Here is a 16,960-nt window from a genome sequence, read left to right on the forward strand (position 1 = left end):
AATAATCCATACTAGGAATAACTAAGTCTTTACTTCTCTGAGATTAACCTGAGATGTTACATACTACAGAATAATTACAAGTCACAAAATATTAAAACTTATGACGTGTATCACTGCAGAAGGACATGTGGAAATGGCCCTTCTGTTCTAATAAATTATAGAGTATTTCATTTGAGTATTCTCGAAAAGGCTGCATTGCTACTTTATGAATTTCAAGCTAAGGTTTGAAGTCTTGATTTTATACCTTTCTTACAGAATTTCCTGATGGTCTCTGGGATGGAGTCAAGACGAAGGGGCCAAATTCACTAGGTGTGGTTCATTCATATCCACCGTTCCTGGAAAAACAATACTAAAGGACTTCCCTGGTGGTCCAGTGGTAAAGAATCCGCCTTCCGGGCTTCTTTGGTGGCACAGTGGTTGAGAGTCCGCCTGCTGATGCAGGGGACACGGGTTTGTGCCCCGGTCCAGGAGGATACTACATGCCATGGAGCGGCTGGACCCGTGAGCCATGGCTGCTGAGCCTGCGCATCCGGAGCCTGTGCTCCGCAACGGGAGAGGCCACAACAGTGAGAGGCCCGCATACCGCAAAAAAAAAAAAGAAACCGCCTTCCAATGCAGGGGATGTGGGTTAATCCTTGGTCAGGGAACTAAGATCCCACACGCCGTGGGGAAACTGGCCCACGCGCTGCAACTACTGAGCTTGCGCTTCTCAACTAAAGAGCCTGCGTGCCACAAACTACAGATCCCTTGTGCCCTGGAGCATGCGTACCACAACTAGAGAAGAGAAAACCCTCATGCCACAAGTAGAGAGAAGCCCACCTGGCACAACAAAGACCCAGTCTGCTGCAATGAAAGATCCTGCATGCCTCAATAAAGATCCCATGTGCCACAACTAAGACCCGACCTAGCCAAAAAGAAAAAAAAAATACTGAGTTGTGTAACAATATCGAATGAATTAGAATCAGGGAAGGGCAGAGAATAATGTAAAACTATGATATCAGTTATTATGCTTATGTTCAAGGTGCCCATCCATAGATGGTGGGTTATAGTACAGAATGTTCTACCAACTGACCATGAACAGATCAAGCATTAAGGACTGGACTTTTCATGGGAGGAGAGTCACAGGTTACTAGAACTCGTTATTTGTTAGAAATAATGCACTGGAAATGGTGGTTACGTTCTCCACTGAATGGCAATGGTTAATGAAAAATTAGTCTTTTTTTTTCAGTAAATTTATTTTTGGCTGTGTTGGGTCTTCATTACTGCACATGGGCTTTCTCTAGTTGTGGCAAGCAGGGGCTACTCTTTGTTGTGGTGTACAGGCTTCTCATTGCGGAGCACGGGCTCTGGAGCACAGGCTCAGTAGTTGTGGCGCGCAGGCTTAGTTGCTGTGCGGCATGTGGGATATTCCAGAACCAGGGCTCGAACCCCTGTCCCCTGCATTGGCAGGTGGATTCTTAACCACTGCGCCACCAGGGAAGTCTGAAAAATTAGTCTTATTCTTGGAAATTGAATAGAGAGCGGTTAACCAAGAGTGGAATTTAATCAGAAGAAGCCAAATAGTATTTGTAGTTATGTGATTCACATTTAATTGCTGCTGCTGTTTTATTCAGAATGTGTCATAGGCCTCATTTAATAAATCACTTTTTTTTTTTCACTTTTTTTTAAACCACGGAGTAATCATGTTCCTTCTACCAACACAGTTTTACCCCACCTCAGTAATATATTACAGAAACTGAGAATGCACTATTAGGCTCTCAGGGCTGAAAATGTATCTGTAACCATTTCTTTCAATGAAGGAATCAAGCAGCATACTTGGGGAGATTACATACTCATAATTTGTACTTGAGTTATTCTCTCCACACTCTATTCCAGAATATTTGGATGGCTATAGTGAAAATACCATAGCAGTGCATTTTAGAGGCTGACTTCCATTAATGTGCAAAAATGGAACTGAGTAAATTTAAAGATCTAATTGGCTAGGACTTCCCTACTAGTCCAGTGGTTAAGAATCCGCCTTCCAACGCAGAGGACGCGGGTTCAATCCCTGGTCGGGGAACCAAGATCCCAGATGCTGCAGGGCAACTGAGCCTGTGTGCTACAGCTAGATAGCCCAGGTGCCACAACTACTGAGCCCCGAGGCTGTAGAGCACACACGCTGCAATGAAGGATCCCACACGCCACAACGAAGATCATGCGTGCCGCAACTAAGACGCAACACAAATTAATTAAAAAAAACATCTAATTGGCTTTGTTGAATGATTCGTGAATAGGGCAGCATGCCACCTAGTAAATAGGGTGGTGCTCAAGGAGCTGTACAGTTATGAACGCTTTTGTAGGGAGAAAGTGGGTTAAGACAGACTTACTGGCACAAAAAAAATTAAAAAGGAATGTTTGAGGCTAGGTCTCCTATTTTGGGTGGTCGTGCAGCTGAGGTCTTACTCTGTAGATAACCTCACTAGTGTTGATCTGGAAATTGCAGAGTTACTGGTTTCAGGCCACATTCTAGGGAGGGATGAAACTACAATTAAGACTTGGTTTGCTGTCCTGGGATGAAGGGACTCTGCCTTGGCCTTGTTATTTCTTTTTCACACCACCTAAAACCTGACATACTTTCACGAATATGCACTATATGAATATATTTTATGTGGTTTTTTGTGTGTGTGTGTGCTAGAATAAAAGCCATGGCATAAACCTTGACTTACATGAAGTGGAAATAGGAATATAGGAAGTAAACCAAAAATATTAGAATATAAAAGATTTTCAGAAATCATTAAAAGAACAAACATTTTTGTGCTTGGAATGCTTAATGAAATAGTTCGAAAAGGTCAATGTTCTTCAGTTTCCTTTTAAGAATAAGCAATATCCAGGGGGCTTCCCTGGTGGCGCTAGTGGATAAAACTCCGTGCTCCCAATGCAGGGGGCCCGGGTTCAATCTCTGATCAGGGAACTGGATCCCACATGCGTGCCGCAACTAAGTTCACATGTCACAACTTGCCTCAGTCTCACTAGCAGGACTTGAAAGCAAACACTTGCCAAAAAGACACTGACGGGTTTTTGTTTTGTGTGTGTGTGTGTGTGTGTGTGTGTGTGTGTGTGGCGGTTTCCTGTTGTTTTTGATTTGTTTTTTGGTTTTTGTTCAGCTGTGCAGCTTGCAGGATCTTAGTTCCCTAACCAAGGTCCTAACCACTGGACCAACAGGATATTCCCTTAAACCATTTTCATCTTAAGAGGAAACATCTTAGTTTCCGACGTAACTGGCCCACACAACTGTAAGCTTTTTACCTTAAAACTGTTACAGTCACTTAAACTAAGCACGTGAAGTTACTGGGAAGCACCTTCAGTGCCCGCCCCCTGCCCCCCCTTCTCCCTCTCCCTTCTCAGACCTGGGCTCCCTCCTCCTCCGGCTCCTCGCTGGAAGCTCTCCGCCCAGGCCACGCCCCCCGGAGGCCCTGCTTCTAATCGCGCGCGCAATTTCCAGAGGACCTGGAAGCGGATACGGCGGAGACAGAGTCATAAGACCGAGGGTGAGTTTCTCCTTTCTAGTGAAAATCCGCGTGCCGGGGCCTCTCTTACTCCCTCCTCAGGGTCCTGTGAGTGACTACGGACCTAAAATCCCCACACCCGCCCCTGAATTTACCCCAGGTAAATTCAGATCTAGCCGGTCTGAATCTTTTCGGGGATCTTTTCTCTTCGGGTTGTAAATTTCTCTGAGGATGGTCCTTGCCCTGTATTTTCTACCTTCGGTCCACGTAGACACCGCCTTTCGCAACACTTCGCTGCTTACAACCTGTTAAAAAGTATTTTTTGTGTGAATGCATTTACTTTTTCTTTCTTGATTCTGTATATATAATTTTTTTTGTAGGTTGGAGTAAATCTTAGTTCATTCAGTTCCTCCTTTCCTGTAAATAAGTATTTATTTCTGGAATAATTTTTGGTGGTCTATAATTAACTCATATCATTCTTTTCTAAACATTATAGTCTCAATTTTTAAAAACTTTAACAGCAGAATTTTTAGATGAAAAAAATTCACAAATTATTTGTTTTAAAAATGTGTTAAAAAAAATTAGTATGTTTCAGGTTCCTTTGAGGCCTGCCTGCTTTCTCCTCTTTATCTTCTATATTGGAAAAGTTCCTTGGTAACTAATAAATAATTTTAGGCTATTTTGATGGGTACTTGGTAAAGATATCAATGATGGTTTATATTAACAGCCAAAACCTAGTTTAACCAGTTAGTCTCTTATTCCGTTTTCTTCCTTTTTGTGTGATCTATTAAAATTGTGAGCTGTGAGGTGTTATAAAGATATTTCCCTCAGGGCCCTCTTGACTGTTTTGTGCAAGTGAGGAAGGATGGGCTGGATTGATGTGAAACCTTCCAGCAAAGCCCCTCTATTTATGATGAAGAAGTTTGCTCACAGCTTATTTCTAAGCTGACCCCTTTCAGTGTTTTCCGCACCAGCAGCAATTCTGTGTTTTTTTAACATTTTTCTTTGATTTTCTGAGAAAGAATAATTAATTGCTTGGTGTCAGTGTGATCAGACCTTGCAAGAGAAGTTTCCTTTACTCAGGAACATGCAAGATCGTCCCTGTGTTTTTTAAAATATTTATCTACTTATTTGGCTGCATGGGGTCTTAGTTGCAGCACGCGGGGCTGTTCGTTGTGGAGCACAGGCTCCAGAACGTGCAGGCTCGGTAGTTGAGGTGCGCAGGCTTAGTTGCCCCTTGGCATGTGGGGTCCTAGTTTCCCGATGAGGGATGAAACCCACACGTCACCTGCATTGGAAGGTAGACACTCACTGGACCACCAGGGAAGTCCCTGTCCCTGTTTTTTAAGTGGGATGGACAGTAAGGACAAACTTTGCCCACTGGTCCTTCAGGAAGCTTTTCAGAATTCAGTTCCACATGGCTCTCTTCACTGAATTCAGACCTTCTCAGAGATATCTCCCCTCTGGCCCATGGGGAGCCCACTTGTAAAATGGAGATGAGAGAATAGACCAAAAATTCTGAGTGCGAGCCACAGTTACCCATGAAATGATTGGTCAAATTGGGTGTGTGTCTGTGTGTGGCAGTTCTTTTTGGAGAGTGTCCCGTTGTCTTTATTTTTTTTTACATAAATTTCTTTATTTTTATTTCTTTATTTTTGGCTGTGTTGGGTCTTCGTTGCTGTGTGCGGGCTTTCTCTAGTTGTGGCGAGCGGGGGCTACTATTGGTTGTGGTGCACGGGCTTCTCATTGCGGTGGCTTCTCTTGTTGCATAGCATGGGCTCTAGGCGCCTGGGCTTCAGTAGTTGTGGCTCGCGGGCTCGGTAGTTGTGGCACGCAGGCTCTAGAGTGCAGGCTCAGTAGTTGTGGCGCACGGGCTTTGTTGCTTCACAGCATGTGGGATCTTCCTGGACCATGGATTGAACCCATGCCACCTGCATCAGCAGGTGGATTCTTAACCACTGTGCCACCAGGGAAGTCCTTTGAACTTCTTTTTTTTTTTTTTTTGTTTGCGGTACGCAGGCCTCTCACTGTCGCGGCTCCTCCCGCTGCGGAGCACAGGCTCCGGACGCGCATGGCTCACGGGCCCAGCTGCTCCGTGGCACGTGGGACCCCCCCAGACCGGGGCACGAACCCGGGTCCCCCGCACCAGCAGGCGGACTCCCAACCACTGCACCACCAGGGAAGCCCTGAACTTCTTTTAAGTTTTCTCAGGGAACCCTCTGTCAATGTACTTTTTGTTTTTAACAACTTTTAAAATATTTATTTATTTAGTTAGTTGTGCCTGGTCTTAGTTGCCGCACACGGGATCTTCGATCTTCATATCTTCGTTGTGGCCTGTGGGATCTTTAGTTGTGGCATGCAAACTTTTAGTTATGGCATATGGGATCTAGTTCCCTGACCAGGGATCCAACCCAGGCCCTCTGATTTGGGAGCGTGGAGTCTTAGCCACTGGACCACCAGGGTAGTAGTCCCTGTCAATGTACTTTCAGTGGTCTCTTACTAAACTCTTCTATTTTTTAGCTTCAGTTCCAAGCCCAACCCTCTGAGTTGAGGTCGTTGCAATATCATTTCTTAGCTTCTTGACCTGAGACCTCAGAGTGTCTCTGACGCAGTTTTCTCCTCTGTAAGACGGGAACAGGTCTTTTTCCAATGACCTATTATGTTGATAACAAGTTCATACCTGCAAAGTACTTATTTAGAGTAATGTTTACGTATTGGAAGTGTTCAAACACTTTTAGTCATTGCTGTTCTTATCATTGTCATAACTGAAGATTTTGACCTTTCTCTAAAGCCACGGTGGACTTCGTCATGTCTGAAGACAGCACACATACTGGAGCTCATCTGGCTATCGAATAGCAGTCAGTGTTTAGAACATAATATCCAACACTTCTGCATAGACAACCCATTCTTGAGTTTTGTTTCTATGTGTTTTATAACTGTCCACAAAGATGAAAAATCTGTATTAATTGGAGGATATCATAGTCTGCTATGAAAAAGCATAAGAAATTAAAATTAAAGATACATAATTTGGTCCAAATACCACAACGTGTATCTTTCAGAATATATATGTCAACAGACAGAATCAGTCCTTACACCTTTCTCCTCATTTTTTATAAAGATAAAAACTATCCTCATGGCCACTTGGTTAAATTTTTTTTTAATTGAGGTATAGTTAATTTACAATGTTGTCTTAGTTTCAAGAGTACAGCAAAGTGATTCAGCTATATATATATTCTTTTTTCAGATTCTTTTCCATTATAGGTTATTTCAAGATATTGAGTATAGCTCCCTGTGTGATTCAATAGATCCTTCCTGTTTATCTGTTTTATTTATCATAGTGTGTATATGTTAATCCCAAACTCCTAATTTATCCAACATTCCCCCCCACCCCAGAAATGTTTTTGTTTCAGGAACAGCTAACTTTTGAAGATGTGGCCATTGATTTCTCTCAGGAGGGGTGGGAATGCCTGGACCCTGCTCAGAGGGCCTTGTACAGTGACATGATGTTGGAGATGTAAAGGAACCCGATCTCCATGGGTGAGGATAACTTCTCTCTAGATGTGGGGATCTGCCCTATTGTGTTATGCATTTTCCCCAGTGTGCCTCTTGGGGGGCCCCTTGGAGACTCAGACATGCAGTATCATGAGTTTAAACTGACCCTTTCTTCAGATGATCTGTGCCTTTCGTGTTACATCAGAGGTTGTTCTAGAGCTTAATTATATATAAAGCTCAATGGCAGGGCTTCCCTTGTAGTGCAGTGGTTAAGAATCCGCCTACCAATGCAGGCGACACAGGTTCGAGTCTTGGTCCGGGAAGATCCCACATGCCTCAGAGCAGCTAATCCTATGCACCACAACTCCTGAGCCCACGCGCTGCAACTACTGAAGCCCACGCACTCCAGAGCCCGTGCTCTGCAACAAGAGAAACCACCGCAATGAGAAGCCCGCGCACTGCAACGAAGAGTAGACCCTACTCACCGCAACTAGAGAAAGCCTGCACGCAGCAACGAAGACCCAACATAGCCAAAAAATAATAAATAAATAAAAATAAAATAAATTGAAAAAAAAAAGCTCAATGGCAGACCATTTTTTTAAAAAATCACACGAAAAGGTAGACATAAAATAGAATTATTAAGCACTGACTTTAGGCCCTTCTTAAGAGTCATTAATAAATACATCTCTTAAACTTGCTCAAGGCCCATTTTATCTTTGACATCTCTGCCATGTTGTATTTCTGTTTGTTTGTTTTTTTTTAGTTTTTTAATTTAATTTAATTTATTTTTTTATACAGCAGGTTCTTATATTAGTCATCCATTTTATACACATCAGTGTATACATGTCAATCCCAATCACCCAATTCATCATACCACCACCCCCACCACACCGCTGCTTTCCCCTCTTGGTGTCCATACGTTTGTTCTCTACATCTGTGTCTCAATTTCACAATGGCAGACATTTAAAAAATGTCTGATTTCCTGTTTTGTACCCTTTGCTTTTTACTCAGTATTTCTTGGAAGAGTGTTAGATATATGTATTACACTGTTCCCTATGCATTTAGAAGGAGGCAGGCAGTGGGTGAATTTTTGAAATATTTTTCCAGAAACACCTGTCTTTTCTTCACTACTCAGCTGAACAAAGCACTGTGATTTTGGGAAAACCACAGCGCTTTACATTTCTTTTTCTTTTTTTCTAATTAAGTAATTAATTTTTTGTTTTTGGCTGCTTGGGGTCTCAGTTGCCGCACGCGGGATCTTTCATTGCCGAGCGCAGGCTCTTCATTGTGGCGAGCGAGCTTCGCTCTGGTTGTGGTGCACGGTTTCCAGAGCGCATGGGCTCTGTAGTTTGCAGCACGCGGGCTCTACTTGAGACGCACTTGCTCAGTAGTTGTGGCGTGTGGGCTTAGTTGCCCCGTGGCATGTGGGATCTTAGTTCTCTGACCAGGGATCGAACCCATATCCCCTGCATTGGAAGGCAGATTCTTTACCACTGGACCACCAGGGAAGTCCCACTATACATTTCTTTGTTCGGATAAGCAGGAATTTCTATTTCTGATCTGAACATTATCTCCATTTTAGAGCAAGAGAAATAGCCCAGGACTCTGGTGAGTGGTGTGAAAATAGCAAAAAAAAACAAATGGGTGGAAATGTATCAAGAGTGTGAACACAGGTGGGATCTCAGGGCAGAGAGGAAGCCACAACATTAATAGTGTTTGGGAAACGCTTCTCAGGGTAGAGAGTTCTTTGGGAAAACCGAAGTTTATTTATTGAAAACTCTCAGAGGAAATTTTTCTTCTCCGTAACTTATCCCTCTTGTCCTTCCACATGTAAAATGTATTCTTTCACCCTCCAGTGGTGCTGCAGCTCCACCAGAGACAAAGGCAAGGTCTTTATCAAGATCCACAACACTCATCATCTGGCTGCTGTGAACTTGTTGCTTGACTTTGAGGAGCATGAGGTGGGCTGTTTTAAAGGGGTCTCTTGCCCCTTCATCTCTCCTTCGGGCCTTGATTCCCCTGGATGCTCAGTTCTTAGTCCCTGTAGATCAGAGCTGATGCCTCTGGAGTCCCACCCCTTAGCCTCTGAGTTTGATCAGAGTTGCAGTACTTGGAAGACGTAATCAGAAGATGGGAAAACACTGGCTGCTCTTTGACTCATCTGGCACCTCAGAACCTGCATGGAGCTGTCTCAAGCCCTGCCTGCTTATTTAGATCCCTCAGCCATTTCTTGTGTTCTGCTTTTGCCATGCACTTCAAGGTTGTGTGTGACAGGGAGATGGAGTGGTTCATCTACATTGTTAGTTAGGAAAACTAAGGTCAGTGGACAGAGATTCTCTCTCTTTTTTTAAATTTACTTATTTATTTATTTTTGGCTGCATTGGGTCTTCGTTGCTGCTCGCAGGCTTTCTCTAGTTGCGGTGAGCAGGGGCTACTCTTCGTTGCGGTGCGTGGGCTTCTCATAGCAGTGGCTTCTCTTGTTGCGGAGCACTGGCTGTAGGCGCACGGGCTTCAGTAGTTGTGGCACATGGGCTCAGTAGTTGTGGCTCACGGACTCTAGAGCGCAGGCTCAGTAGTTGTGGCACACAGTCTTAGTTGCTCCGCGGCATGTGGGATATTCCTGGCCCAGGGCTCGAACCTGTGTCCCCTGCATTGGCAGGTGGATTCTTAACCACTGCGCCACCAGGGAAGTCCTGAGAGATCCTCTTTTTGATCCCCAGTCCTGCATGGGGAGCATATATGAATCTTTCAGGCTCTTAGCTTGGCATCTGTGGGTCGAGCCCATGGTTCCATCTCAAGGTCCTCGAGCATCTGACCCCCATATCTTGTAATATTTTGGCTCTTGTACTACTCTGCCTAGTCTGGGAATGTGTACTCTTCTTGATTTCTTATTTTCATAAGTTTGTACGATTTGCCTCTTAAATGTGCTTTTGAATTACGTAGTCCTAAGGACTGAAGATTTTTCCAGTTTCTTTGCTGTGATAATCCACCTGTAGTTTGTGGACAACTTTTGGTGGACTCCCTGTGGAATGGGTTTACTGGGTAACAGAAAATTACTGATGGAGAACACTTTCCCTCATGTGTTGCAATATTATCCCACTGCATTCAGAGTCGCCACCTGAACTTACTCCGTAGGGTGGTCCGCAGGTTGTAGGATACAAGATAGAAAGTATCACAAGTACCTCACCTATATGTCTTTGCAGTTTTTTGTTCTGGTTTTGAGGACTGTCACAAAAGCCTGTCCCCAGAGCACTGTGACAATGTTTACAACTGGTTGAATCCGCAGTTAGGGGTCATAAAGCAAGGTATCGGTTTAAGCTACCTTAAAGATTATGCTGGACTTGCTTTTCCTTTTTTTCTGCGTTCCCTCACTCTCCTAATAGTAACGGCTTGAATCTGCTCTTTGGATCTCCAGTAAAGTCTAGGAGACTAAGCCTTTTTCTATGAACAAGAAACGAGGACACGGAAAGGCTGGCAGGGCCCCACAGGGTCTTCCTCAGTTTCAATCCCCCCACACTTTTGATATCCTCAGTCTTAAGGGGAGCAGGTGTGGGACAAGAAAGGGAATAAAATATTCTATAAAGAAATTAATCAAACTCGGCAGGGGAGCTGAAATGTAGGGGGACTCGGTTTCAAAATCATGATCTCCTTCCTACTCTAGTGTACCGTTGATTTGATTTCTTTGTATCAGCATGTGTGTGTACAGAAGAAATGCATGAATCTCCTTTTGAGCTGCCTTTTCCTGGTTTTTCCTTCTGGTTTCTGCTAGCAAAGTTCTTGCACAATCTCCTAGAATATTATGTATGTGTTTCTCAAATATAAGCATGACAGTGGAACTTATGGAATATGCAGTTGGACACATTACACAGGAAATAGTGTAATAGATGCAATCCTACCTTCTCCCTACAATCACTTTTTTTAAAAATTTTATTTATTTTTGGCTGCATTGGGTCTTTGTTGCTGTGCACAGACTTTCTCTAGGTGCGGCAAACAGCAGCTACTCTTTCATTGCAGTGCATGGGCTTCTCATTGCAGTGGCTTCTCTTGTGGAGCATGGGCTCAGTAGTTGTGGTGCACGGGCTTAGTTGCTCCGCGGCATGTGGGATCTTCCGGACCAGGGCTGGAACCTGTGTTCTCTGTATTGGCAGACAGATTCTTAACCACTGCGCCACCAGGGAAGCCGGGTACATAGTTTTAAAGCAGATATTTAGAAAAATATTTTGTTTTCTTAAAGGTTGTATCAAATTCTTCATTTTCTCTATTATGTATTAATTTTTCAATTCTAAACAGCCAATTAATTAGATTATTTATTAGCTTGTTTGGATTATTTAGCATTACATCTTTTTTTTAGCATTTATGTATGTGTAGTAAGTATGCAGAATATATCTGTAATATAATATTTTTTTCTCCTCAGTTATGAGACAGCAGTATGTTTAATGTTAATTGGTATGTGCTTTGGGGTCATGGTGGAAAAATACCCTCTCTTTGATAGCTGATGTCCAATCTGTGTGTTTTTAACATAGGATTTGTGAAACAAGGCTACCTCAAAATGAACTTGAATTATATGTTATTACTCTTTCTTTAGTAAAGAATTCTATTCCTTTAGTGTTTCTAAAACTTTTAAGATCATTGTTGGGTAGTTTCATAACTCTGTTTGGTATAAGTATTACTTTTGGTGTAATATATATTCAATATGAAACATTTATTTATAGGTTGTAATGAATAGCATAACTATGTTTCTTTATATCTTGTAGATATCTCTCTTATATGTGTGATCCAGCAGTTACAACCAAAAACGAACAGTGATAACAGGAGAAGTATTCCAAACAGTGATGTTGGGAAGATCTGAAAGTCATGAAATCGAACATTTTTACCTCAGGGAAATCCAGGAAAATATGTATGACTTTGAGTCTCAGCAGAGAGATGATGAAAGAAATTATAAAGTTATGCCTATAACCCATAAAAAAATCTCACTGATGGAAGACATTGCCATTGTAGACAGGATGCAGGAATCAAGCCCATTGGAAGTAGGCTTGGATTAAGCTTTCAGGATGAACTCCATATAATGAGAAGTGAAGGGGAAATTTATGAATTTAAATTTAAATTTAGCTGACAAGAAAATCAACAGTAGTGCCTCAGTTTCACCACTTCATGTAATTCCTCTTACTCTTCAAACCAGTATTTCTAATACAAATGAGAATGATTTTATGCATTCCCCCAACACTGACAGAAGACCAGACTAATGTAACGAGTGTAACGAAACCTTCCTTAACAGCTCAAACCTTACTAGATATCAGAGAATCCACACAGGAGCGAAATTATATAAATGGGATATATGTGGTAAAATCTTTGGTCGAAATTCACACCTTGTGGGTCATCAGGAAAGTCATGTTGTAGAAAAATGTTACAAATGTAATGAGTGTGGCAAAACCTTTAGTCGTGGCTTATAGCTCACTCAACATCAAATAATCCATTCAGGAGAGAAACTATATAAATGTGATGTATGTGGCAAAGTCTTCAGTCGAAATTCAGTCCTTGCAAATCTTCAGAGAATTCACACCGAAGAGAAACCGTATACAAATGAGTGTGGAAAAACCTTTAATCACCGCTCAAACCTCATTAGACATCAGAAAATTCGTACAGGAAAGAAATTATATAAATGTGGTATGTGTAGCAAAGTCTTCAGTTGTAATTCAAACCTTGCAATTCAGTGGAGGGTTCATACTGGGGAGAAACCTTATGAATGTGATGAGCGTGGCAAGGTCTTTCGTCTAAAACCACATCTTCGAATTCATCGGAGGGTGCATACTGGAGAGAATCCTTTCAAATGTAGTGATTGTGGCAAAGCCTTCAGTCAAAATTCATACCTTACAAGTCACTGGAGAGTACATTTTGTCAAGAAACCTTTCACATATATTGCGTGTGCAAAAACCTTTACTCGGGTCTCAACCCTCACTACACATCAGAAAATCCATACATGAGAGAAACCATATAAATATGATATATGTTGGAAGGACTTCAAAATTCAAACTTCAAAATTCACACCTTACGGTTCTTTGGAGAATTCATAGTGGAGAGGAACCGTACAACTATCACGAGTCTGGCAAAGCTTTTGTGCGTTCAGCCTCACTTACCATCAGACAATTCATGATGGAAAGAAACCTTACAAATGTAATGACTGTCTCAATGTGTTTAGTCAAATTTTATACCTTATGACCTACCAAATTATTCATACAGGAGAGAAACCTTGTAAATGTAATGAGTGTGACAAATCCTTCAGTGTGCTTTCAAGCCTAACTTATCAGATGGTCCATACTGGTGAAAGACCTTGAAAATATAATCAGTGTGGCAACGCTTTTAGCATAGGTTCACATTTAAATGTTCATGAGAAAATTCTTACTGGCTAGAAGCCAGGTAAATGTATTTAGTATAGTCAGGCCTTTAGAAAATGAACTCATTCTAGAAAGAATCCTCACAAATTCCATGAATGTGCAAAACCTATACTCATGGCTCCCATCTCACCAGTAGTTTGGTAATAAACATTGGACAAAACATTACGAAAGTAGTGAATTTTGCAAAACTTTTAGGTCGTGCCTTAAACTCAGGGTCACCAGATATGTCATGCTTAAAAATGCAATGAATATGGCAAAGTTTCAAATTTTTGGTCCTTCGTCACTAGATATCAGAATCTTTATCCCGGAGAGAAACAACACAAATGTACTGTGTGTGGCAAGGATTTTACCCAAAGATCACAAGTTGGGGAACATACTGAAGTGTTAGCTCCCAAATGCAATGGGTGTGGCAAAACATTTACCTTGAGCTCAAGCATTAAGCAAGAGCAGAGAGTCCATATTGAAGAGAAGCCATGGAAATGTAGGGCAGAAGCTTTATCCAGGCCTCACAGTGCACCAGACTTCAGAAGACTTATCTTTGAGGGAAACCACACAAAAGAATATGTTTACTAATGCCTGTAAGTGATGATCCAGACTGTGGAACATAGAAGCTTTCCAATGTAATGAATGCGTAAAGGTTTTCATCAAGTAATCACACCTTTGGTGTGATGAAATAATTCATACAGCTCAGAAAATATACAGATATTCTGAACATAGAAACACTTTTCAGAAACAGTGCATCCTCAGGGAGCATCCTGAAAGTCATAGCTGGGAAAGCCCTTACAAATGTAATAAATTTGGGAATTTTTTGAGCAATTCTTACAATAGACCACACATCAAAGAATGCATACTAGGATTAAGTCAGCCTGTAGTTCTCCAGATTAATCTGAGATATTATATACTGCAGAATCATTACAAGTCACAGTGTGTTAAAACTTATGACATGATGCATATATGAGGGTAAGAAGGATATATGTGGAAATGACCCATTATCTCCAGTGTATAAATACTCAATTTTTTGAAAGGGCTTCGTTACAATTTATGCCTTTCAACGTGAAGTTTGAAATCTGTTGATCTTACGCCTTCAGTGTAGGCCTTTGATGATGGTCTCTGGGAAGGAGTCAATAAGATGAAAGGGCCAACTTCATTAGATGTAGTTCCTTCACCTCCATGTTGCCTGGAAAAATAAGGACACTGAATTATTAAATTGAACATTGTGTAAATTATCGTTAGGGAGAGGCAGAAAATAATGTAAAACTAGGACGTGACCCATCATGCTTATGTTCGGGGAGCCCTTCCATAGATACTCCACAGTGGGTTATGGGACAGAATTGTCTACCAACTGACCTTGAACAGGGCAGGAAGGAGATTAATGAACTAGGCTTTTCATGGGAGGAAAGTGACAGGTAGCTAGTGACTGATTGGTGGAAATAATGCAGGGGAAATCTTGGCCACTTTCTCCACTGGATGGCCATAACTTGTATATATCTATGTTTAATGAGAAATTAGTCTTATTTTTGGAAGTTGAACAGAGAGCAGTTATCTTGAGAGGGAAATTTATTCAAAAGAACCAGAACGCTATGTGTATGATTCACATTTAACTGCTTCAATTACATTTTGCTAGTGTTTTATTTAGAATGTATTGTAGGGTCTCCTGTTTCAATTAATAAATTTAATCACTTTCATCAACCCTGGATGAATCCTGTTGCTCCCACCAGCACAGTTTTCCCCCATCTCAGTACTTTACAAGAGAAGCTAACAGTGCACCATTAGGCTCTCAGGATTGAAAGAATCTGCAATAATCTCTTTCCAATATGGAATCAAGCAACATACAATTTGGGGATTAAATTCTCATAATTTGTACTTGAGTAATTCCTCTCCACCCTCTGTTCCAGAATATTCAGATGGTATAATGAAAATATCATAGCAGGGGCTTCCCTGGTGGTGCAGTGATTGAGGGTCCGCCTGCCGATGCAGGGGACACGGGTTCGTGCCCCGGTCCGTTAAGATTCCACATGCCGCGGAGCGGCTGGGCGCGTGAGCCATGGCCGCTGAGCCTGCGCGTCCGGAGCCTGTGCTCCGCAACGGCAGAGGCCACAACAGTGAAAGACCCGCGTACCGAAAAAAAAAAAAAATCATAGCAGTGTATTTCAGACTCTGACTTCTATTGTGCAAAAATTGGACAGAGTAAATATAAAAATCAAGTTGGTGTTATTGAATGATTCATGAATTGGGCAGCATTCCACCTAGTAAAAAAAGAGGTGCTCCATGGAGCTGTACAAAATGGAAAGCTTTAAGAGGCAGATACTGGGCAGGATAAGAAAGTTACTAGTTAAAGAAAAGACAGTTTCTGGACTTCCCTGATGGTCCAGTTGTTAAGACTCCGAGCTCCCAATGCAGGGGCCCCTGGTTCGATCCCTGGTCAGGGAACTAGATCCCGCGTGCTGCAACTGAAAGATCCCGCATGCCACAACAAAAGTTCCATTGTACCGCAACTAAGACCGGGCACAGCCCCAAAAAATAAATAAATAATTTAAAAGATAGTGTCAGGCAAGGTTACCTTTTTGGGGGAAGAGAGGGCAAAATCTTTTCCAGTCTATTACCTCACTAGTGTTGTTTAGGAAATTCTAGAGTGATTGGTTTAAGGTCACTTTTCTGGGAGGGATGAAGCTGCAATTAAGTCTGGGTTTGTCCTCTCAGGGGTAAGTGACTCCACCTTTGGAATTTTTTTTTTTTTTTTGGCACTCCCTACAACCTGCTCCCCATTCCTGAATATGCAGTGTATGAATGTATTTCTTAATGTCCTTTTTCCTAAGTAAATGTCACAGCATGCACCCACCCTGATTTACATGAGGGGAAAATAGGAATATAGTAAGCATACGAAAAATACTAGAAAATTTCAAAATCGTGCAATTTCAGTTTTGTCCTTGAAGCACTCAGTGCAATAATTTGAAAAAATTGATATTCAAGACTTTAAAAAACGAACAGTATACGATAGGAATATTCTGTTTGATAGAGAAAGTAGAAATTTCATATATTCACCTCCAGAGCACTTTTTGTTGTTGCTAAATTGCAGTTATGGTCATTCACCGGATTAGGACGGAACTTCACCCAAAGATTGGTTTGGTCATTGAGACTGATTTTAACATTGAAATGTTAGGAGAATGTTTATCAGCTTCACAGGGAGATGGGAGAATTCCAAGGTGTTCAAAAAATGATTTGAGCAAACAGATAATGCTGACTGGCTTGGTGCGTTAAGGTGATTCCTGAGTGGTGCTTATAGGTGGATACCTATTTATGCTCTGAATTCCCAATTGGTATCGAAGGAGGAAGCACTTGGGCTTTTTTTTTTTGGCTGTGTTGGGTCTTCGTTGCTGTGCGTGGGCTTTCTCTAGTTGCGGCAAGCGGGGTTTACTCTTTGTTGCAGTGCGCGGACTTCTCATTGCGGTGGCTTCTCTCGTGGAGCACGGGCTCTAGGCGCATGGGCTTCAGTAGTTGCTTCACGCGGGTTCAGTAGTTGTGGCTCAGGGGCTTAGTTGCTCCACGGCATGTGGGATCTTCCTGGACCAGGGAAGTCCCAAGAGTATTAAA

At 42.0% G+C, this 16,960-nt stretch overlaps 1 pseudogene; it reads left to right on the forward strand.

Moving 5' to 3' along the window:
- The first annotated feature begins 6,880 nt into the window (after positions 1–6,880).
- On the forward strand, positions 6,881–13,309 carry LOC112415292 (zinc finger protein 347 pseudogene; annotated as a pseudogene).
- The last annotated feature ends 3,651 nt before the right edge of the window (positions 13,310–16,960 follow it).

This window comes from Neophocaena asiaeorientalis, unplaced genomic scaffold (assembly GCF_003031525.2).
Source record: "Neophocaena asiaeorientalis asiaeorientalis breed wild unplaced genomic scaffold, Neophocaena_asiaeorientalis_V1.1 scaffold629, whole genome shotgun sequence".
NCBI lineage: Eukaryota > Metazoa > Chordata > Mammalia > Artiodactyla > Phocoenidae > Neophocaena > Neophocaena asiaeorientalis.